Source organism: Protopterus annectens, chromosome 14.part0 (assembly GCF_019279795.1).
Source record: "Protopterus annectens isolate FY-2018-M chromosome 14.part0, PAN1.0, whole genome shotgun sequence".
Classification (NCBI taxonomy): domain Eukaryota; kingdom Metazoa; phylum Chordata; order Ceratodontiformes; family Protopteridae; genus Protopterus; species Protopterus annectens.
Window position 1 is genome coordinate 1115707810 of NC_056748.1, and position 25625 is coordinate 1115733434.

Below are 25625 nucleotides of genomic sequence, written 5' to 3' on the forward strand. Positions count from 1 at the left end.
CACCATTAATCCATATTGTCACCACTGCACTCACATCATTCACTAACACCATTAATCCCATTCCATATTACCACCACTGCACTCACATCATTCACTAACACCATTAATCCCCTTAAAGAGCACCACCACTGCACTCACATCATTCACTAACACCATTAATCCCCTTCCATATTACCACCACTGCACTCACATCATTCACTAACACCATTAATCTCCTTCCACAGCACCACCACAGCACTCACATCATTCACTAACACCATTAATCCCCTTCCATATCACCACCACTGCACTCACATCATTCATTAACACCATTAATCCCCTTCCATAGCACCACCACTGCACTCACATCATTCACTAACACCATTAATCCCCTTCCATAGCACCATCACTGCACTCACATCATTCACTAACACCATTAATCCCCTTCCATATTACCACCACTGCATTCACATCATTCACTAACACCATTAATCCCCTTCCATATTACCACCGCTGCACTCACATCATTCACTAACACCATTAATCCATATTACCACCACTGCACTCACATCATTCACTAACACCATTAATCCCCTTCCATATTACCACCACTGCACTCACATCATTCACTAACACCATTAATCCCCTTCCATAGCACCACCACTGCACTTGCATCATTCACTAACATCATTAATCCCCATCCATAGCACCACTACTGCACTCACATCATTCACTGACACAATTAATCCCCTTCCAAAGCACCACCACTGCTCTCACATCATTCACTAACACCATTAATCCCCTTTCAGAGCACCATCACTGCACTCACATCATTCACTAACACCATTATTCCCCTCCCATATTAGCACCACTGCACTCACATCATTCACTAACACAATTAATCCCCTTCCATATTACTGGAAAATGTATTTTAATTTGTGTGCTCTGCTTCTATGCTGTGCAAGATCCAAAGTCTTCTTAAGACACAAAGTTTTGCTGGCTATTTACTGCTGAATTAGGGATAGAGCTTTGCATGACTCCATCTGTAGTCTGTTTAAAGCACCAAGCTTTTCAAATTGCACACTGATAGAGAAATATATTTTGCAGCTATAAGCATAGTTACAGATAACGTATTTGATAACAAATGACACATACTCTTTCTGTTCGTTTGTAGCATATATTTACAAAGTTTTCCTTCATTACAGGTATGAATGATGACTTCTACAAAATACCTCTCTCTGTCCCTTTCTCATATAACTGAACTACTATAATTGTTATATAGAGTGCTAGTCATGCACATAGATGTTATTTCCTCTTGGTATGTTTTTTGGCCTTCTGTGGGAAGTCACATAATGTCTGTTTTTAGACTTTTCTATTGTCCATTTGTAATTTACTTGTAAGCACTTTTGCAGATGTGAGGATGCCATTAACAGAAATCTGAAGGGAAACATCTGTACAAGCTGTTCCTATTGAAAAACATCACTTATTGCTGAATTTATAAAAAAGGATGTCTGTTAATAGATATTTGTTCTGCAAACATGAGAAAATCATGTAATCCTTGCTTCCCGATATTGCTTTGTTAGGCTTTTTCTTTTTGATGCTGTGAAGAGCATACATACAGTATGAATGCACATTTTGCATTGCTAAACTGTATACATATATTCAAGCAAACTGTTTATTCTATGCTTTATCTTTCAGCATATTTACAACAAAATTCATTTCAGCCTTATATTCATAATATCTAACAATTCCCTCTTTTTTTAAACATACTCAAAACACTTTATACTGATATGTATTTTTGATTACATTATATAGAAAACACATTAAGAAACAAAACCTTTAGTCTTTTTTTTTTGATACAAGTCAAAATGCAATTTTACCTAGTTAATACAATGAAAACATATATTACTATCAAAACTGAATGTATCTAACAACTTTTTCTTTTTCAGACCATTCTGTGAAAATATTTTATCAGTTATGAGCTTTGTCTGCTTTAATTTTATTTTTTAATTTATTCTTTTGCAATCACAGAATTTAATTTATGACTTAGAACTCTTTTATTAACTCTTTTCAACTGTTGAATTAACTCTTTACTTTTATTAATATCAAAAGATTAGAAATAGACTAATATCTATAAGAGACAAAAACTATGTTCTACTGCAAGCATTTATACACTGCTGAAAATATACAGTTTCAGTGTAATTTTAACCATAACATTGTGGTGATATATCTGAACTGCTCATTGACATCTTGGTAAAGTACTGAACTGGGCTTAGATAATACTTGAGGATTTAAAAAATATGATGTATACATTAAAGAATGCTATGTACATATTAGTCCATTAGCTGTATGAATACAATATTTTAATATATATGTTTTTCTAGCTGGGGTAACCAGTAGGTAAACCTGGACCCATTTTTAAACATGTTTTTTTACACATGTTCATTACTAGACATTAATTTTATTTCTACTGAACTCTTCTACATTTGTACATACAAAGACCATCATTTGTACTGAATTATTCTGCATTTCTACATACAAAGAATGTAAAGTACAGTTAGTCTAATCTTACAAATTTAATAACATTAATATTAAGCAAAATCTTGGAAAATTCTTATGTCTCTTTAGAAATATCTAGTGGAATTGGCACCAAAGGCATATGTCCTGTTATTTTAAACTACATACTCAGCAATTAAAAACATTCATGCTTTTTTATACCAACATTGTTTTGCCAAACACATATTAAAAATAGTGACCATTTTTGCTATTAGAAACATTTATGTATTTTGCATATCTTTATTCTCTCTTGTATAGCTTTAATAAAGCAATTTTTAACCCATCTCTTGTATAGCTTTGCAGTTTAACAGGTTGTAAATACAATTTAATACTAAACAATACAATAATAACCATTATGATAAATATTAACAACTTGTAAAATAACTTATCCTGTCAGGTTTAATCCAGTTTACCAGTATTTCTAATACACTAATACCTGTTTTTCCCTTCCCCCTAAAAGAGCATTGTCAAGAAGGAAAGAGATATTTTGCTGTTTATTGCCACTAGTAGGTATTTAAACCCTCCTGCACAATTGATTTGAACTGTATATATACTATATCCCATTTGCTGGCTGTACTTGATGCAACTGAGGTTTTTTTCTTTTAACATTTACTTGCAAACAGATTATCAGTGACAGCTATGCACAATTGTCCATGCTGGTGTGAATGACTTGAGACGTACCTCCCTGGACTACATGAAAAGAGACATAGAGGAGCTCTCTGAGCATGTAGCCCAGGCCGGTATGACCCTGACCTTGAGTAGCATCTTACCCTCACCAAGAATGATGCCACAATATGAAGACAAGAGTTTCAATGTCAACAATTGGCTTACGTATTGGTGTCATTCAAAGGGGATCCAATGCCTGTCAGCCTGGGATGACATGCTCGACAAGCCACGATGCTTCGCTTGGGATGGCTTGCACCTATCACCCCTGGGCTTTCGGATATTGGCAAAGGCTCTTGCTACCCCCATAGTGCCTTTTTTAGGCAAGGCTCAAAAGACAAACCCACCTCCATAGGTATCACAAGGGATAAGAAACTATGAGTAGTGCTACTCAATGCCAGAAGTCTAAACCTCAAGATGCACACACTCGAAACTCTCCTTAGCATGGAGAGCATCAATATCTGTGCAGTAACAGAAACCTGGTTCAAGGCTCCTGAGAGCACCCCAGCACTACCAGGTTATACCTCATACCATGCTTTTCGGCCCCAAAACTTGGACCGAACCACAAAAGGAGGGGGAGTATCAATATTCGTCAAAGATACCCACACCTCCAGGTCGGTGGCACAGCACGAAGCATCAGAGACTATCCATGTGCAACTAACAGTGGGTAAAACTGCCTTCCAGTTTATAGCCTGCTACAGACCACCCTCCCAAACCCAGGAACCCCACTCTGCCTTCCTGAGAACACTGGAAAATATGATGGTCTCTCCAAACACCATTATAATGGGCGACTTCAACTACCCAAACATAGACTGGGAGCATTACTCTAGCTCCAACATCCTAACCCAAAGGTTCCTAGAATTTATAAACTCAGATGCTATGGAACAACTTGTTACCACTCCCACAAGAGGGGAAAACATACTGGACCTGATCATCACCAACATGGGGACTCTATGCTCCAGACCAGAAGTGTATCCCTCACTGGTAAGATTAGACCATAAACTAATCTCACTGGATATTCACATCCCGACCCCACCCCCTGCCCAGAAAACCACAGTGAAAAACTTTTCTAAAGCAAATTTCACACTCCTCAAAGCCGAGGTGGAATCCTTCAAAGCCCCCGAGCCTGTGGAAAATACGGCCCAGACCGCAGAATCCTTTATAAACACATTCTATGAACACCTTCAGGAATGCATAGATCATGCAATCCCAAATAAAACCAAGACCTAATCCTTCAAAGGCAGGCATCCTGTCTGGTGGACCCCAGCCATAAACAAACTATACAATAGAAGGAGGAAGCTACTACATGATAGAGCAAAATCCCAAAAAGGGAAGGCATCTCTGATCAGTATTAGCAAAAAACTATGGGCACTCATAAAATCGTCTAAGGCCAGCTTCGAGAGAAAAATTGCACAGGACACTAAGGATAATCACAAGGCTTTCTTTAGTTATGTTAGGAACCTGAGTGGGAATTCCCAGATATGCTCGGAATTAGTCCAAAATGACAAAAAATACATCGAACCCACAGACATTGCCAACATCCTAGCTGACAGGTTCAGCACAAACTTCTCCCCCCTCCCCACCAAAAGGGCAAATATCTATCCCAGCAGAGTGCTGCCCCCCTGACATCTCAGATGCTCAGGTAAGAGCCCTCTCCAAAGCAAAAAATACAGCATCAATGGGACCAGACGGTGTCCCGGGCTGCGTCCTACATGAACTCCAAGAAGAGCTAAACCCAAACATAAAACTACTGTTCAATCTCAGCCTTACTACAGGATATGTACCCAAAGAGTGGCGTACAGCAACAGTGGTCCCTCTCCACAAAGGTGGTGCCTCAACGGATCCTGGAAACTATCGCCCCATAAGCCTGACTAGCTTGGTCTGCAAAGCTATGGAAAGGATCATCATGGACCTCATAAATAAAGATATTGGGGACCTACAGACACTGGATCCTACCCAGTTTGGCTTTGTTAAGGGCAGATCCTGCCTCTTAAACCTGGTCGATTTCTTTGAAACAGTCACCAAGGCCATTGATGAGGGGAAGGTGGTCCACACAGCCTACCTGGACCTCGCAAAAGCCTTCGATACAATACCCCACTCAGGCATTATAGATAAGCTCACCAGCTTAAATATAAACCCCTATGTCACTAGATGGGTTGCAAACTGGCTCAAGGACAGAACCCACATGGTTAGAATTGCTGGAGCCATGTCAGACTCCAAACCAGTTACAAGTGACGTCCCACAAGGCTCAGTCCTGGGAACTCTCTTGTTCGGTATATATTACTCGGAGGTACAGACCAACACGGAAGGACTGTGGCTGTCCAAGTTCGCAGATGACTGCAAACTGGGCGCCATAATTGACTCTCCAGCTGAAACAAGCATCCTCCAAAAGGGCCTCATAGAAACAGACAACTGGTGCCAGAGCCATGTCCTCAAGCTAAACGCCAAAAAGTGTATAGTCATCCCCTTTGGCAAAAACAAAGTGCCCACAAATTACCACATAGGTGGTAATCCATTAATCTGGAAGAAGTAATTAGGGACCTGGGGACCCAAGTTGATAGCAATCTCTCATTTGACAACCACGTGGCCAAAGTGGTTAGAAAAACATTTTATATAGCCCACCTAATCATGAAGGGATTCACATCTAGATCAGGGGAAGTCATCGTGCCTCTTTACTCATCCCTCATCAAGCCCATAATTGAGTACAATGCCCCTTTTGGGATGTGCCTTACCAGACACCTGCAGCAACTGGAAAGACCCTAAAAGTACCTCACCAAGAGGATCACAGGGCTCAAACAGATGCCATATGCTGCCCGGTTAAAGAAACTCCAGCTCTACTCAGTGGCATACCGCCTGCTCAGAGGCGATCTGTGCCTGATGTATAAAGCCATGTCCAACCCGGAATTAATGGACATGCTGCACCTCAGAAAATCCAAATCCCATCGAGCTACATGCTCGAGAGACTTGAACCTCATCACTGAAATAAATAGGACATGCTGGAGGGACAGATTCATAACCCAGAGGCTCCCTTCACTCTGGAATAAAATCCCAGTCCAGGTTAGGCAGAGTCCCTCATTGACTCTCTTCAAGAGGAATCTTGATGAGTGGATGGGAGATCGTAGGTTTACCCCAGGTATCACTTCTGTGTCACTGTTAGACAGAGGCACAGTATACTAACCTCGAAAATGGGCATAGCAAAATTTATTTAAAATGGGTGGCAAAAGCCAAAAATACTCTGGCTAGGCTTATAAATGCCCTAGGGCAGATAGCCTACTATGAACCTATGAACCTATGAACAATTGTGACATTTTATTACAATTACCAAATAGTGTTGCCTGTAAACATTTTAACAATTATGTTTTAATAACAATAATGCTTTAGAAAAACTCAAGCTACTTGTCTGGCAATCAGTCTTGTTGTTTATCTTATCTTTCCAACATTTCCTGTAACTATTCATCTAGTTTAGGAAGGTCTGAGCTCACATTTCATACTCAACTATAGTTAATTCTTTTGGCATTTTTCCTTTAATTTTATTGTGATTTGCATAACTATGCATTTATACTACATAAATAGACATTATTTTACAATTAGCTTACATGGATTTCAGTATTTTTTATTTATTTATTTAATTGCCCTGCCATTAATTTTAGAAAAACTGTATGACTAATACCATTTGTGATTTTATCTCCTTTTAAAATTCAGAACTTTAACTGGTGTGGTGTTACTATACAATTATAAAATAATTGTAAAAAACAAAATAGATATTAGCTTAACTAACACATGTTTATAGTTACATTATTTATATTTGCTGTTGTCTGCCTGTTATTCTTGTGTATTGTAACAGATATATTTTAGATGTAAAGAAAATACATGCATGTCTGTCTTGTATCTTTATATCTTTATACAAGCATGTTAGTCTTGTGACTTTAAATCTTTACTCATTAACTATTTTTATTTAATTTTTATACACTAAAACTGTTGTGTACCTTTTGACTATGCTATTAGAATAGCAGTTATATGGTCTACTGATAAATGTCTTGCTTTAACTGAATGGAAGTGTTAAACATTTGAGGATGATTTGTCTAGACATTAGATTTTACCATCCTAGCATGTATGCTTAACCATTTTCAAAACACAAACCTATTATAAAATATATTTATTTTGCACAGATTAGCTGTGTATGCAGGAAGTCCCGGGTCTCTGTAAGTTCAGCTAATTTATTTCCTTTATCCTGCAACTGCTGTTGAAGAGTTTCCTGTAATGTTGCATGGTCTTTCTATTTTTCAGTAACCTGTTCTGCTGAATCTAAAACTCCTAATCACTTTTGAAAAAATGTATGTATAACTTGTCTAATCTTCCTGAACTCACTGTGCCTGTCTTTTAGAAGTTTATTACATTCTTTTGTAACAAAATGTACTAGAGGTTCTATCAGTAACTGATTTGACTGTTGTTGCAACTCTGAAATAAACCTTTTACATCTGGCGACAGAACATAACTATCTAACATCTGAATATAACGTAAGCATAATAACTTTTCTTGGTTCTTTACCATTAAAAGTTTTGTCTGTACAGTCTAACCTTTGAATAGTGGCATGCACTGTATTTTTATGACATTGTACACACAATAAACATTTTTTATACCACACATGATTTTGTTTCAGATACCACTCAAATATTGTAACCATTTGCATAATGCCTTACTAATAACTTGCAATCCATTTGCATAATGCCTTACTATTAACTTGCCCTAATAAGGTTTTACATTTGCTAATAAGCTGTATATGCAACATTTCATTCTGTTATTATTATTATTACCTCTATGGCATTCATACTGTATGTAACCCAGAAAAATTTTCTTACCAGTCAACAGAGAGGCAGATGGCCAAGCTGCTTTACTGTAGATGGTTGAAAAGTCTCTGTAGTCACTTGTGAAGTTGGTACAGCAGAAATGGCAGTTTCAGTCATACAACTTTGTATTGTACCTGTTCTGGAGAATTTATGGCAGTGCTCACCTTCCTGCAATGCAGTCTCACTGGAATTAGACGTCTATTACTGTATTATTGCTGCAAACTGTAGAAAACTGCAGAAATCTGAAGTACTTCACGTAAACGTTAGTCATTGTGCTTTTACCGGAGTGACCTTATACAAGGCATTACCCATTCACTCCCCCTGTTTTTGGATACAGGCTAGGAACATTTGTTAGGGTCACCATTGAAAAATGTATTTTAATTTGTGTGCTCTGCTTATATGCTGTGCTGGATCCAAAGTCTTCTTAAGACACAAAGTCTTGCTGGCTGTTTACTGCTGAATCAGAGACACAGAGCTTTGCATGACTCCATCTGTAGTCTGTTTAAAGCACCAAGCTTTTCAAATTGCACACTGATAAAGAAATATATTTTGTAGCTATAAGCACAATTACAGATAACCTATCTGAAAACAAATGACATGTACTTTTTCTGTTAGTCTGTAGCATATATTTACAAAGTTTATCTTCATTACAGATATGAATGATGACTTCTACAAAATACCTCTCTCTGTCCCTTTTTCACATAACTGAACTACTATAATTGTTATATAGAGTGCCAGTCACGCACATAGATGATGTTATTTCCTCTTGGTATCTTATTTGCCCTTCTGTGGCAAGTCACATAATGTCTGTTTTTAGACTTTTCTATTGTCCTTTTGTGATTTACTTGTAAGCACTTTTGCTGATGTGAGGATGCCATTAATAGAAATCTGAAGGGAAACATCTGTACAAGCTGTTCCTATTGAAAAAACATCAAGTATTGCTGAATTTATAAAAAAGGATGTCTGTTAATAGATATTTGTTCTACAAACATGAGGAAATCATGTAATCCTTGCTTTCCAATATTGCTTTGTTAGGCTTTTTCTTTTTGATGCTGTGAAGAGAAGCCTGTCTGTTATACATACAGTATGAATGCACATTTTAAATTGCTAAACTCCATACATATATTCAAGCAAACCTTTTATTCTATGCTTTATCTTTCAGCATATTTACAACAGAATTAATTTCAGCCTTATATTCATAATATCTAACAATTACCACCACTGCACTCACATAATTCACTAACACCATTAATCATCACAGAAATAATGGGCAACTTGTATCTGCTATAGTCTTGGATTTAGCCAAAGCTTTCAACATGGTTAACTACCTTAAACTTCTTCACTCAGTTTCTATCTTGAACCTTAGTTTCTCCTCTATTACATGGTTCAAGAGCTATCAGGTAGGCAGCAGGCGGTACAATGGCAGAACCAAATATCATCCTTACTGCCTGTTTCCATTGGAGTACCCCAAGGCTCCATCCTAGGTCCTTTACTCTTCACTCTTTTCACTAATCAACTCTCATCTGCCACACCTAAAGCCTCTTTAATCCACTACACAGATGACACCACTATCATATGTGCAGCTCCCATGCCTGAACACCTCCTCTCCCAAACACGAGTGCTTCTCACTAGCCAAAACTTGGCTCACCAATCACCAGCTCATTCTTAACCCTAATAAAACAAAATTACTCCTCTTCATCTGTCATAGATCCTTCCCCATAACAGATAACTTTACTATCACCTCCAATAACAAGACTGCTATCATCTCTACCACCCACACCAAACTACTAGGTGTAGAAATTGATAACCACCTTAGATTTGATTTTCACATTGCCCAAACCATAAAGAAAGTTCACAAAAAATTAGGACTGCTCTATCGTAACAAACACCATCTTTCAAAGCAATCTAAAACGTAAAATAGCCAGGACACACCTGCTATCTACCCTGCTCTATGCATCCCCCCTTGCTAATTAACCTTTGTAAAACTGATCTAAATAAACTAGAAACCTGCTATAATAAGACAGCAAGATTTGCTACAGAGTCACCCTACAGATCACATCACTGTGAGTCCCTCAACAAACTTAACTGGCTAGAACTCCCACAATTACTTCAACTAAATCAACTGTCACTAGCACACAAAGTATTTTCCCACTCAGACAAAATCCCAGCTCTTCAACAGCTTATACAACCTCACACCACAACCAGAACCTTGAGATCTAGCACCCTAAATCACCTAGAAGTCACCAAACATAACAACGAGGCAGGTAAATCTGTCTATAGCTACTCTATTTTGAAACTCTTGAACTCCATTCCTGCCCAACTAACATCTGATAATTCTACCACTCAATTCAAAAAACATCTTAAAACTCACTTCATGAACAACAGGCTATGCTCCTGTCTCACCCCAGGATAAAAACCTAGATTATAGATAACCCCCATACTCTCCATTAATAAAAGCTAGCTTTGCACCCTAATTATGGTCCAAATATGACAATAAGAAATAAAATACATTTCACTGTCATAATAAGCAAGCATCAGCAACTACTTTATTTACTATTCCACCAACTACGAATTTAATTCTACATATAAGTTGTCATATTCTAAATGTACTATGTAATGTCATCTCTTAAACTACTCACAGTTACTTTGTGTAATACTTGAGACATTAAATGCATTGGACTGTCAGGATAGGACAGTACTACCAACTATTTTATCGTCTACCTTTTGAATGTATTCTATATATAACATGTCATGTTCTGAATGTAACATGTAATGTCTTCCCTAAGTTGTTCATATTTACCTGTAAATTATGTAATATGATGTCAGTGTTAAAATGTTAACTTCCTAAATGTAAATATCTATCTTTGTGAACTTGTCAATTTATGTAATTGGAGCTTTTCTCCCTGGGCCTCCACTGAAAATGGACCTGGGTCCAGTTGGACTTTCCCCGTTAGCAAATGTAAAATAAATAAATAAAAAGTAAATAAATGATAAGCAATACGCTATCAAGCATGATCAAGTTTGAGGCAGGTTGTTAAAAGAATCAGACCTGACACTTCCAAAGCAATAGATATGTTCAGTGTGAGTGAACCTTTAATATTCAATATAATGGCACATTTATGAAGGTTGTGCCTCAAAATAAGAGTAAAAAATAAAGATGAAAATGAATACAAGAAATAAAATTTAAAAACATCAATTGCAACTGTATGGTTTCCAAGATGGTCACTGGTAGTTAAGTAAAAAGACAGTACGTCAGGTACAAATGATGTGATTAAAAGCATGAAAAGCACATTGTACAGTCATTAGGCAGTTTGGAAGTCAGAATCTATCTGCAAAAATATTCAGAGCTCAGAATAAATCTCTGTAGCAAGATTTACATGTTGTAGGGACAAAAGAAGGGAATAAAATTAAATGTAGGAGCCAGAGCAGGAATGCAAAACATGAATGCAATACTGACTACAAGCAGCAGAAGCTTGTGAAATGCTTCATCTATGCTAGCCTAACAGAGGTGCTGAATGCAATACCATGTCAGAAACTAATTTTAAATTATTACCTCTTAATGCCATGTATAAGCCTCATTGTATTGTCATGACGTACTGAAGACACAAATTGAAGCCACTCATTAGATTTTGCTTCACCTTGAGTACAAGTGCAGAAAAATACAGACTTGAGTTCCCTGTAGGGACTTTGGAAAATCAATTAACACAACTAGTCATACTGGTTTATAATGGCTGTGAGACACATGGTGTGAACTTTGCAGAAACAGAAGGATCTGTAGATTCATGCAGAAATCAGTATATCCTCACCATAACCTTATTGATGTTAATACATCTCACAATAAGAGTAGGAAAATCAGGTAGAATGACAGCACAAGCTTCTTCACAGAGTTTATAACAGCACACATTTTTTTCAGGGGAAGCCTCATAAGAATCTTCTAGACTAATCCACAAATGCTAAATGAATTGTTATTCTTAGGTAGTGTGAAAACAGAAATACAGTCATGGGCACTTCACTGAGAATTATGGAAAAAAAACACTCAATACACTCAAATATTTTACATAGATTTTCTGATTTATTTGCTGTTGTAGGCTGTCTGCCACAACAATACTGTACTAAGATGTCAGCTTAGTGAGTAGCAGTTATCCATGTGATGAGAGGAATTCCAATGGATCTCAGAAGTAGAACTGAAAAGGAACTCAAATTTATGCAGAGAATGGTTTTAACTGTAAGCAAGCTAAACAAAATGAGTAAATCAGAACCACAGCGACAGAACCTACAAACTGTAATAAACTTTAAAATGAAAATAGATCTTCAAGACAAACAGATGGATTAAAGAGAAATACAATGCACCAATTTGTTTTTAGTATAATAGTATGTATGGTCTTTTTGCATAGCTGCACCTTGTTCACTAATGTTATTCATGTAATTGTGTTGTGTGTAGACAGCTCATACTGGTGTATAATTATTTCTATATAATTGTGCTGTTACTGGTGGATAAAATCACATTAGAAAACCATGACAGATTGCTGCTCGCTATATTTTTATCTGTGACTGCATAACTGTTGTTCTTCCAATTGGCTCAGTATCTGCATATACTAAGTAGTTGGTGCATGGCATTGTCCTGCATGCGGTAGCTATTTGCTCAGTGTGTTTTTTATAATCTTTATAATATATATTTACCATCTCAAAGTGCTTACTCCTTTCTGTACTCTTCTTTTCTAGACCTAACACCACTCTTAAGTATTGAACTGTGGTATCACCTTTAACATTCTTGTAGGAAAAGCGCAGTCCGGGTCTGAACTGTCTGCAAACAGCTACAGTTAACTTTGAGTATGTGTCTACCTGTTTGAGCCAATATTCATTTTCTCCTGGAGAGCACTCTGCTTTGGTTGTAAGCAGCCCCCCCCCCACCACACACACACACACACACACACACACACACACACACACACACACACACACACACACACACACACACACACTCATCTTCCACTTTCTCTCTTATTCCCTTCTGTTAGCAAATAGTATCCATAACTGATCAATACTGTGTGCTTGTTAATTTAAACTGAGACCACAGTAGCCCACTGATACAAGGTTATCCTGTTTTTCCACCTGAGAAATGGTTAAGAAATGACTTACAGTTTCAGAGCAGTCCTTGGTCAATTGTGATTGTTTCTTAAACACAAACTTGTCTTTGCTTCGGCTCATTAGCAGCAGTACAAAGAACTGCCTGCTCACACCACTGTTCTCCCCTCCCCCTTCCCTGTTTATTACCTTAAGACAATCCCAAAGTTAATAAATATTACCTGTGGCAGGCACCATTTTAAAAACTACAACCACCCTTGTCACTATCATATGTTCATTTATCAGTTAACTCTGTTACCTGATTGTTTCCAGCCCCCTCATAAGAGCAACTAAAAGGGTATCTACCCACTTCGCTCCTCACCCTGCCCCCTATTCCCTCCCACCCCAGTGGTCCCACCTTTATTACACTCACAAACACCTCCCATCTTTCCAATAGCCAACCATAGCACTAACCCAACACTACCTCCTCCATCTTCCCACTACTACCACACCTCCTCAACTAACATGTACAAGCATACCTTACCTATGCTCACTGCATGCACTCTCCTTGCATATCTTACATCCTACCAAAGCTCCATCATTCCCCCACTCAACCACTACCATTGTACTACTACTCACACCACCACTCATGCCTCACCCTCACTCAGCTCCCCTCCCACCAACTCAAGAACCATCCCTATGCACCCCCACATATTCTACCAACTATATTACTCAAACATAAAGCATCCCTACAACTTAACATAGTAACCCTCCCACCATACCTATTACCCGCAGAGCACAATCATAAAATTTCCCTTATAAACAAACACATTCAAAAACTGAGAAAACTAATAACCTCATGCATATCAAAACTAGCCCTAAGTGGAGACATCCACCCCAACCCTGGCCCTACCATCTCCAACCCCAATCCTCATAATCAGACTAGAAACCACAAGTGATGTCCTTCTACTAAGCCTAAATATTAGAAGTATATCCAACAAAGTCCATGAACTTCATGCCACCATAGACTTGTACTCCCCAGATATAGTCATCCTGACAGAAACCTGGCTAAAACCTCACATTACCAGTGAGCAAATACTTGCTGCAGGTTACAGCATACTAAGAGTAGACTGGCTAAACAAGAAAGGAGGCGGTGTAGCTATAATATTTAAACAGCATCTGAACATCCAGATCTTAAAATCATCAGCTCCACAAATAGGCAATGAAGAAATAATATATACCAACCTCAGAATAAACCAAAACAAAACCATCAACATAATTAGATGCTACTTCCCACCTGGCAAAAACATCCCTCCACTAGAAAACCTCCTCAGCTGGTCTACCCACCATCTCCCCCAAGAAACTATAATTTTAGGTGATTTCAATATTGACTGGCAATCCTGTTCTGGCAACCATCCAACCCATTATGTAAACCTTCATGGCTTCACCCAACTAGTCCAGTCGCCAACCAGGATAAATAAAAATTCCAGCAAGCACACTACCCTGGATTGGATACTAGTCAGTAAGAGCCCCCAGTCATATATGACAGGCTGCTTATCAGATAGCCTCAGTGATCACTCCCCAACATTCCTACTCACAAAATACCTATACCAAGTTAAACCTATCATCTACTGTCAAATACGTAAAAAACTAAACTTTAACCCACTCACATTCATCTCATCCCTCAAAGAATGTAACTGACATCCTCTAAAGTACCTCAGTCTTGATGACGCAGTTGAATTTTTTAATACTACCTTCCTGAGCATCCTTAATTACCATGCCTCCATAAGACTGTCCAGAACCAAAGCACAACTCTCCCCATGGCTACAGAAAACCACTAAGTCAGAAATGAAAAACAGGGATAAAGCCTGGGAGCACTGGCACAAAAACAAAACCCCTCAACTAGACAGAAATTTCTAGAACTACGCAATGGAGTCAAAAAGCTAATGAAACAGGACAAATTCCAATACTACCAGTCTGCCCTAGACTCCTCCCAACACAGCCCCAAACAATTCTGGTCCTCCATAAACTCCATTCTCCACCCAGGTAAAGTCAGTACCACTCCTCCTAACATCCCTCACTCCTCAGAAAATATTGCTACCTCATTCAACACACACTTCACACAAACCATACTATCACTAGCTAAACAACACAACCCCCATCCCCTCCAACCCACACCTTCAACTAGTAATCTCCCCACTGCCTTCTCTTTTTCTCCTGTACCTACCTCCAACATAAAAAAACTCTTAACTAAGCTTAAGCCCACCAAATTAGCAGCAGACAACCTCCCAAGTGAATACCTACAAATCGCAGCTGATGCTCTGGCCTACCAAGTATCCATCTTGATTAACCGATCTCTGTCAGAAAGTTACGTTCCCACACTGTGGAAAGTATCACATATAATTCCCCTCCACAAAGGCGGACCCTCCACAGAACTAACCAATTGACACCCCATAGCTATTCTCTCTCCACTCTCCAAAATACTAGAGAGATACATACACTCTCAGGTCTCAGACTACCTCCTTACTAACAACCTCCTTTCCAATACTCAGCATGGTTTCTGACCAAACCATAGCACCACCACTGCCTTACTCTCCTTTACTAACACTATCCTTCAGCATAAAAACAATGGCTATCTCTCCTCTGCTACTTTCCTAGACCTATCTAAAGCATTTGACATGGTCCCACACAAACAACTTATCTCTGTCCTCAATAACCTATCCTTCTCTCAATCAGTCACCAACTGGTTTCAGAGTTACCTGTCTGACCGCCAACAATCCATTGTATGGCAGAATGACATATCTCCCCAACTACCTGTCTCCATAAGGGTTCCCCAAGGATCCATCCTTGGACCCCCTACTCTTCTCTGTTTTCACCAATAATCTAGCCTCTGCCACCAAACATGGCACACTCATACAATATGCAAATGACTCAACCATCATCTGCTCAGTCCAGTCCCTACCCAAACTGAAAAAAGTCACACAGGAAGCCTTTTCCTCTGTTGAAACTTGGTTATCCGATGCCCAATTAATACTCAACCCAAACAAAACTAAACTACTCATCTTCCAACCCACCAAACATACTCAAAACAACTCTCACTTTAACATCACAGCAAAAGACAACATCACTATATACCCAACTGAACACACCAAATTGCTAGGAGTGGAAATAGACAATAAACTAAAATTTGACATTCACATATCCATGACCATAAAAAAAGTCCACAAAAAACTAGAAGCGTTATACAGAAATAAGCAACTTCTCACCAAAGCAGCAAAGATTTCAATCACAAATTCCCACCTTATCTCCACCCTACTTTATGCCTCTCCAATGTATACCAACCTAAGGCAATGTGATCTAAACAAGCTAGAGACCTGCTACAACAAAATCGCCAAATTCACCACAGGGGCATCCTACCATAGTCACCACTGTCTCTCACTTGCTGAACTGGGCTGGCTTGAACTCCCTCACCTCCTTCAATGATATCATCTTTCACTCGCCCACAAACTAGTAAACCATCCACTAAATGTCCCATCCCTACAGAATCTACTCCAACCCTATCGCACCACCAGACCACTAAGATCCAGCAACAAAAATCACTTGCAGATCACTAAAGCCAATAACTCTGCTGGTGAAGCACTATTCTCTTGCACCACAGCCAAATTATGGAACTCACTCCCACCCACAATTACCATCATGCACCCACTTCAAAACTTTACTAAAAGCGCACCTAAAAACATGCTGGCTATGCCCTTGCAACTCCCACTCTAATATCACCCACCCCATCCAACCACTACCTTTCTTTCCACTCCACTAACTACCTTGATTATAGCAAGATCAGATGCTCATAAGCCTAGAACTTATTATACAGCAGGAACTTCTTATTGAAACATTTGTTAATGTCTATTATGTACTTCACAGATAAAGATTCTAGTTGTCTACTGATGTACTATGTTCTTCATCTGTAAATATGTTGTAAGTAATTGCTATGTTAAATTGTTAATCACTATGTAATCCAATGTAACTACTGTCTGTTTATTTTAACTGTGGAGCTTTTCTTCCTAGGCCTCCACTGAAAATGGACCTACGTCCAGTCGGACACTCCCGGTCAACAAATATAAATAAATTTAAAAAAAATAAATAAATATACTTCAAAATGTTGAGGAAGTTGTACCTAATGATAATTTATTCTCTGTATTAAATACTTGTTAATCAAAGGTTTCACAGGTTAGGCTGGATGAAGGAGGGCACTATTGAACCCATCTAAGAATGTCACATGACTGTGTACCATTGTTCAACACCCCAACTATTTATATTATTCTGAGTATCTTACTGGCTTGTAATGTAGCATGGTAGCATGCATTTTACATAAAACATATAAAAAAATAGTAGTACTTAAAAAAATAAGTGAAAAACAATTTTACATGCAGACCATTCTTTCTCCCATACACACACATACACAGTCTCCTCTTCTTTCATACACACATTCACTCACACAAGATCGGTCTCAGTCTCCCTCTCTCTCTCTCACACACAGTCTCCTCTGCTTACGTACATGCATTCAGTCACACATCACTCTCGCTTTCTCTCACTTTCTGATCTCTGTCTCTCTCTCTCTGATTTTATGCACACATGCAGACAGAAGCATAAACACACTTTTCTGTTTCACTCGATCAATCGTTCTCTCTCTTTTACTCTCACACATACATACACTCTCACACACATGCTTTATTTTAATTTTTTCTTTATTTTACACTTGCTAGACAGCAAAAGCGCTGCTTACCGAGTGTAAAATAATGGCTTGCTCACTCTCACTTTCACTGACATGCACACACACACTCAAACACAGTCATAAACACACATACACAGACACCTACCTTTTTTTTTTTTTTTTTTTTTAGTTGTCTTCTTTTTTATATTTTAAACTCACAAAACAGCAAAAGCACTGCTTAGCAAGCATAAAATAATGGTGGCCATTCTGTTTTCTCAGTCCGAGCTCCACGGCCGCTTGATATGCTGCTGTGAAGTTGCAGACTCGTTTTTCTCAGCGGCCATTACTTGTACATTAATACACTGATGGAGAAATCTCGTTCTCCAGTCAGAGTACTGATGTACAGTTTGCCCATTGTCTAAGCAATATTGGCATTCATTTAAAAGCCCCAATATCACCTAACTTCTTAAAAGAATACTGGTACTTGCACTGCCACCTCTCTGGCAACTACTGATTGTGCCTCCTAGCAGCTTTTGCCCAGGGCACCCACCCTTTTACACTACCATAGTTATGGTGGAATTTTTACATGGAATAATGATTTCTGAATTGCAGGTAATGTAGGCCATGGCTGCTTAGAAGGAGAGTAAAAATACTCAATCAGCTATCCCACATGAGCCTGTACGCATGGGGTATCAGTTAAATACGTAAATGCCTATTTGTGCTTCAAGTCTCAGATGCACATTAGCAAATTAAAGTGGTTCACAGTCACTTGTGACACTTTTCTCATCTGCCTGAATCCTACATAGAGATGGGAGGTTATACAATTGCAGAAGATGCCACCATTTTGTACAGTAACTCATGCACACCTTAGAAGCACCACCATTTTGTATGGAAACTCATGCACACCTTAGAAGCATCACCATAAAATCCTCCAAAGCTAGTTACGAAAATAAAATTGCCAAAGATTCCAAAGACAACCACAAGGCATTCTATAACTATGTCAAGAATCTAAATGGCAATGCTCAGATCTGCTCTGAGCTACAACAGAATGGCATTAAATATACTGATCCCAAAGATATTGCCAATATCCTGGCAGATTGATTCAGTGCCAACTTCACCCCCCTCTCACCCCCTAAATTGCCCATCTCAATACCGGAAGATTGCCAAATTCCGGTAATAACGGCCACACAGGTAAAAAAACTAAGCTAAGAATACAGCACCCATGTGACCAGATGACATTCCGGGCTGTGTACTACATGAACTACAAAATGAACTGGTACCTCACCTAAGTGTCATGTTTAATCATACTCTCACCTCAGGCTTCATGTCCACTGAGTGGCATACAGCTACAATTATCCCACTCCACAAGGGAGGATCCAACTTGGATCCTGGGAACTACCACCCCATCAGTCTGACGAGTCTGATCTGCAAGGCCATGGAATGTATTATCATGGAACTTATAAACAAAGACATTGGCAAACTTAAAACACTGGACCCCACCCAGTTTGGGTTCGTGAAGGGCGAATCTTGTCTCCTGAACCTGATTGATTTCTTTGAATCAGTCTTCAGAGCCGTAGAAGAGGGTAAGGCAGTCCACACAGCCTATCTGGACCTCACCAAAGCCTTTGACACCATCCCCCACTATGGAATCATAGATAAACTTACTAAGCTGGGCATTAATCCTTACGTTACTCGATGGGTTGCCAACTGGCTTACTGACAGAACCCACACTGTAAAAGTAGCTGACTCCAAATCCACTTCCAGATAAGTGACAAGTGGAGTACCTCAGGGTTCAGTCCTGGGACCTCTCTTGTTTGGCATCTACTTCTCTGAAGTACAGGCCAACACTAAGGGACTCTGGATAACAAAGTTTGTAGATGACTGCAAACTGGGAGCCATTATTGAATCCCCAAATGATGTCGATACTCTACAAAAGGGCCTTACAGAAACAGATGATTGGTGCCAGAACCATGGGCTCAAGCTCAATGCCAAGAAATTTATAGTTATTCCCTTTGGGAAAAAACATGTACCTGTGAATTACCACATAGGTGGCAGTATACTAAACACCAAAAGTGTGATAAGAGACTTAGGGACACAGGTGGACAGTGGTCTCACCTTCAATAACCACATCGCCACAACATTCAGGAGAGCCTTCTATGTGGCACACCTCATCACTAAGGGCTTTTCATCCAGATCATTGTCCCACTGTACTCATCCCTCATTAGACCCATTATAGAATACAATGTCCTATTTGGTATGTACCTCTCAAGACATCTGTAACAACTGGAAAGGCCACAGAAATACCTCACTAAGAGAGTCACAGGCCTAAAGCAGATGCCCAATGCTGACCGCCTTAAAAAGCTCCAGCTATAGTCTGTCACATATCGTCTACTCCGAGGCGATTTCTGCTTAACATACAAGGCCAAGTCAAACCCAGCACTGTTGGACATGCTTACACTTAAAGAAATGCCAATCCCTCAGAGCCACATGCTCCATGGATCGAAACCTTTTCATCACAATAAATAAAACATGCTGAAGGGATAGGTTCCTGACCCAGAGACTCCCCAGACTCTGGAATAGACTGCCCATACATGTCAAGAAGAGCACCTCTTTGGCCATCTTCAAAAGGAACCTTGATGATTGGATGGGAGAAAGGAAATTCACCCCAGGGGTCACGTCAGTCGGTCCAGGGAAGTAAATAGTGTGGGAAGAAATAGCCAGGGAATTGTTATGGCTAGGCTTCTATAGGCCCTAGGGACGATAGCCTAGTACCAACCTATGAACCATTTTGTACGATAACTCGTGCACATCTTAGAAGCAGTTTTAGAGCTATAAGCAGCAGCAGTGTTTGGAAATACAGAACAGGTCTGTGGAATTACATGCAGTGATGTGTGGCTAGTTGTATTTGTGCAATTTCCTAGGGTTGTGCACCCTTGCACAATGATTTTTTTCCACAGAAAGGTAGAAATCTGAGTGTGTGCACCTGCATGTGTTATATGCATATAGATTGTACTGGCAACAAAGCAGTTCATTTGAACAGAACAAAATGACCCAATGTCTGTCTTTTCAGACAAGATATGCCCTGTATACCATATAGAGGAGCATATTGTGTTTAAATAATGCCTAATGTACTTAATGTGCATCCATCCCACTGTTTAGCTGTGTAACTCATGTTTCCCTACCTGTTACCCTAAAGCTGGCACCAGGGACAACACTCTTCCCCTATATGTATCTGCAGAACCTAACATACAGATTGGGCCCTGCAGAGAGTGTATGACATCATACATGTGACAGGTAAATCAGCTGTATACATACCCGTAGCTGTCCTTTCACATATAGTATGGTATATGTAGATTACCATATGTCTGTATCAGTCATCCTCACAGTCCCAGAAGTATACAGTCTATAGCTGTGTCTGTAGTTTTCATCCTCCCAGCCCCAGCAGTATACAGTGTATAGCTGTCATCCTCTCAGCTCTGGCAGTATACAGTCTATACTTGTGCCTGTAGCTGTCATCCTCCCAGCCCCAGCATACAGTCTATAGCTGTGTCTGTAGTTTTCATCCTCCCAGCCCTGGTGTTATACATTCTATAGCTGTCATCCTCCCAGCCCCAGCATACAGTCTATACTTGTGCCTGTACCTGTCATCCTCCCAGCCCCAGCATACAGTCTATAGCTGTGTCTGTAGTTTTCATCCTCCCAGCCCCAGCATACAGTCTATACTTGTGCCTGTAGCTGTCATCCTCCCAGCCCCAGCATACAGTCTATAGCTGTGTCTGTAGTTTTCATCCTCCCAGCCCCAGCATACAGTCTATAGCTGTGTCTGTAGTTTTCATCCTCCCAGCCCTGGTGTTATACATTCTATAGCTGTCATCCTCCCAGCCCCAGCAATATGCAGTCTGTAGTTGCATCTCTTGTGTATACTGATGTCTGGATGATGACGTGATGGGCAGATGCCTGGAACTTTCACACTAAAATGATCTCCTGCTACAGGCACTCAGGAACCATGTCCACTACCTGTTCAGCAGATGGAGAGCCAGTTCTTCCTTTATGGGACCAGGTGTACTATGCGCTGTCCAAACATTAATTCTGTAGATGAATGGAATTCCAAAGCAGCTGACCCACCCAGAGGAGGGCTCCCCTGGGATCACCAAGCTAAAATGAAACAGAGTTGTTTTTCATGTCCCAGCATAAGGACAGTGGTACTGTCATCATTCCGTGAGGAGCAAACACTGGCACCAGAAATGTACACCTTTTGCACAGCTCACTGGATGGTTCACTGGGTCAGTAACACACACATAGCAGATTTCTGCACAGCAGCAGTACACATATAGATTGGTAGACTGACCAAAACATCCACTGTGAATGTTTTGTCATGAATATCATGAATTCAGCCATGCCAGTATTGCAGCCGAAGTACTTTGGATTACCTCCTGTGAAATGCCCCACCCATCCAGTTTGGATGGAAAGCAAGGTGTCATTGTGTCCCTTGGCAACTGTGCACAAGATGATGACTATGACCCACTCCACACTCCATCCAGTATGGTTTATGTGGTAATATCCACTGCACAGTGTGACCATAGCATGCAATGCCCAGCATAGCTTGTTACTAATAGCGCATGTATTATGTTTGCTGCCACCGTATTCTAGTCAGGGCCTATAGTTCTGGATTAGGCATCTTTTCTTTAGTTGTGTTGGTATGTAAAACATTTCTTGTTATCTGGAGGAGGGAGTGTTGTGTGGCTCCTCCCTGCTCATTCTACCTCAATGTCATCATATCTTTATACAATGTCTCTTCCATGCTAGTAAATACAATGTCTCTTCCATGTTAGTAAATACAATGTCTCTTCCATGCTAGTAAATACAATGTCTCTTCCATGTTAGTAAATACAATGTCTCTTCCATGCTAGTAAATACAATGTCTCTTCCATGTTAGTAAATACAATGTCTCTTCCATGTTAGTAAATACAATGTCTCTTCCATGCTAGTAAATACAATGTCTCTTCCATGCTAGTAAATACAATGTCTCTTCCATGCTAGTAAATACAATGTCTCTTCCATGCTAGTAAATACAATGTCTCTTCCATGTTAGTAAATACAATGTCTCTTCCATGCTAGTAAATACAATGTCTCTTCCATGCTAGTAAATACAATGTCTCTTCCATGTTAGTAAATACAATGTCTCTTCCATGTTAGTAAATACAATGTCTCTTCCATGCTAGTAAATACAATGTCTCTTCCATGTTAGTAAATACAATGTCTCTTCCATGTTAGTAATGTGCACTGATGATACTACTCTACCCGTACTACGGGGTGGCCTGCCTACCTGCTTGTTTCTACATCTTGAAATTACATAGAATTGTACATGTTAGAAACATCCTGCAGCCTTTTCTAGGGTCATACTGCAGTGTCCCCCAAGATAATGTGGCAGTAGCATAGCTAGGGTAGGGCAAGAGGGACAACTGGCCTGGGTGCAAAGTGTTACAGGGAGCAATCAACCATCCACCATCCTGTTCACTCTTTAGTGCAATACTGGCTTTTAAAAGACAGTATTGCATATGCGGTCAAACCTGAGTACTGTAGCACTTGTGTATGGTCTACACTGTAGCAACTGCTTGATATATTTTTAGGAGGCAGTTTCATAGTGTTTAAAAGAAAATGACATCCGTGTTTTTTTTTTTTTTTAAACTAAAAACTGGCATGGCATAGTGGACTGTAGCAACTTTGTAGCAAGCAGTTAATTGCAGTTTAAAAGAAGTTATTTTTTTTTAATAAAGTGTGAGGAAGGAGAGTCAGGGCAAGGCATAAAAATGGGACCAAAATGGCCAGGGCTGGGGGGGGACATGGATCTGACTACCTGGTTGGTGTGCCAATAAAAGGAATGGACTTTATGAGGTAATGGGGCTCAGACTGGGTACTGTCACTTCACTGTTTGCTGCACATTTTGCAGAAGTTCTTATTTTTTTATTTTATTTTTGCTCTTTACCTGAAGAGCTGAGGGGGTGGGACACTAGTTAGTGCTACTGGCTCAGGACACTGGCTGAGTGGTTTTATGAGGTAGCAGACGCAGTGACACTTATGGTTTCTGCCTGTGCTGTGTTGCACTGCAATACAGAAATGTTCTTTGACTTCTCTACTTATTTATTGACATTTAATTACTGGAAAAGTTTAACTGGGTAGGCGCCCATTTTCAGCGATGCCCAAGGAGAACAGCTCCAAAGTATTACAAAACATTTTAAGAACGATAATTTTACAATCTTTAAAAATAATACAGCTTACCAAATTAAACACAATATAAAAACACTGGTTAAGAATAGATACAAGTTATATGTCAATAATTTAATAGTTCGAGATATTTTAGCCAGTTTATAGAGAAATTATAGGTAAGTTAGTATAATACAAACAGGAATTGCAATACAAAATGAAAGAAAAGCAAACTTATGGTATATTTAGACAGAAAGCCAGGGGAGAGACATCTATGTCTATCATTAGCCAGGGTTCTTGTGAATATTTGGCATTAAATGCAACAAATTAACAAAATGTGAGTGGGAGGTTAGCACATATATACATACTGTATAGCCGTACATATTTCACATAGGCACAATGTCTGCCTTTACTAAACAGACCTCTCTGTGGACCATCACTTTTCAAGAACTGTCAGTAAAGCGGACAAATATGTCATATGTATGAATTATGGGAACTGTCTGGGTGCTGTAAAGACACACTGGCTATAATCCCATATGTATCACACACTACCTTACAGTTCATGGAATGCTAGCTTTTACTGTGCACATACCTCTGAGAATGTGGATTAGTTGGGCCTTTATTGCTGCATGTGCCCAGTCTATGGTACTCAGTACCTCATGGAGATGGGTGATGTCAAAAAAGCCAGGCACAGTGTGGTTTCCACCTGTAGTCTGGTGGGAAACCAGATATGTTCATCTGCATGTCGAAGCATGGCTTTAAAAATGTAATTCCAGAGGCAGGGACCTATTACATACATAATGAGTTCCCTGTTGTTCTCTGAAAGGTCCCTGCAGCAAGGATAGAGCGCGCTATACATATCTTTGTGTCTGCACAGATAGTTGTACCATGCATTCCTGTACATTCTGCACAAGGGCGACCCATGTCAAGCAAGCTCTGCATAATTTCAAGAGCTACACCAAAATGATCAATTATCTCTTAATTGCTAACATTATGGAATTGTATCCATTGCTAGTATTACTTTTACTGACACCTGAGGACCCCCCCCCACAGGAATAGAAAATGACAGCATTAATAACTACGTGATGCTGCCGTGCAACGGATGCTGTGATACTGAGCAGTTCTGCTGGACGTAGCTCAGATACTTTCATCATACTACCCAACTTAGAGATGCAGAGTGATAAGGCCCTGACTGCGCCCCCAGATGACCCATAATCAAGTAGCAGCAGGAGGGTTGGAGGAATGAAGCAGGGGGAGGATGGAAGGGAGGCAGCTTGGTTTGCTGCAATGGCAGTTATTGCAGCATTAAGAGACTAGTGAGCCCTGCAGCATTAAGAGACTAGTGAGCCCTGCCCCGCAGCACTAAGAGACTAGTGAACCCTGCCCTGCAGCATTAAGAGACTAGTGAGCCCTGCCATGCAGCATTAAGAGACTAGTGAGCCCTGCCCTGCAAGGCATGCTCTTTGTAGATAGTAGGTTGCACATGCATTTCCTGGCTAAGAGACTTGTGAGCCCTGCCCTGCAAGGCATGCTCTGCATAGATGGTAGGTTGCACATGCATTTCCTCGCTAAGAGACTAGTGAGCCCTGCCCTGCAAGGCA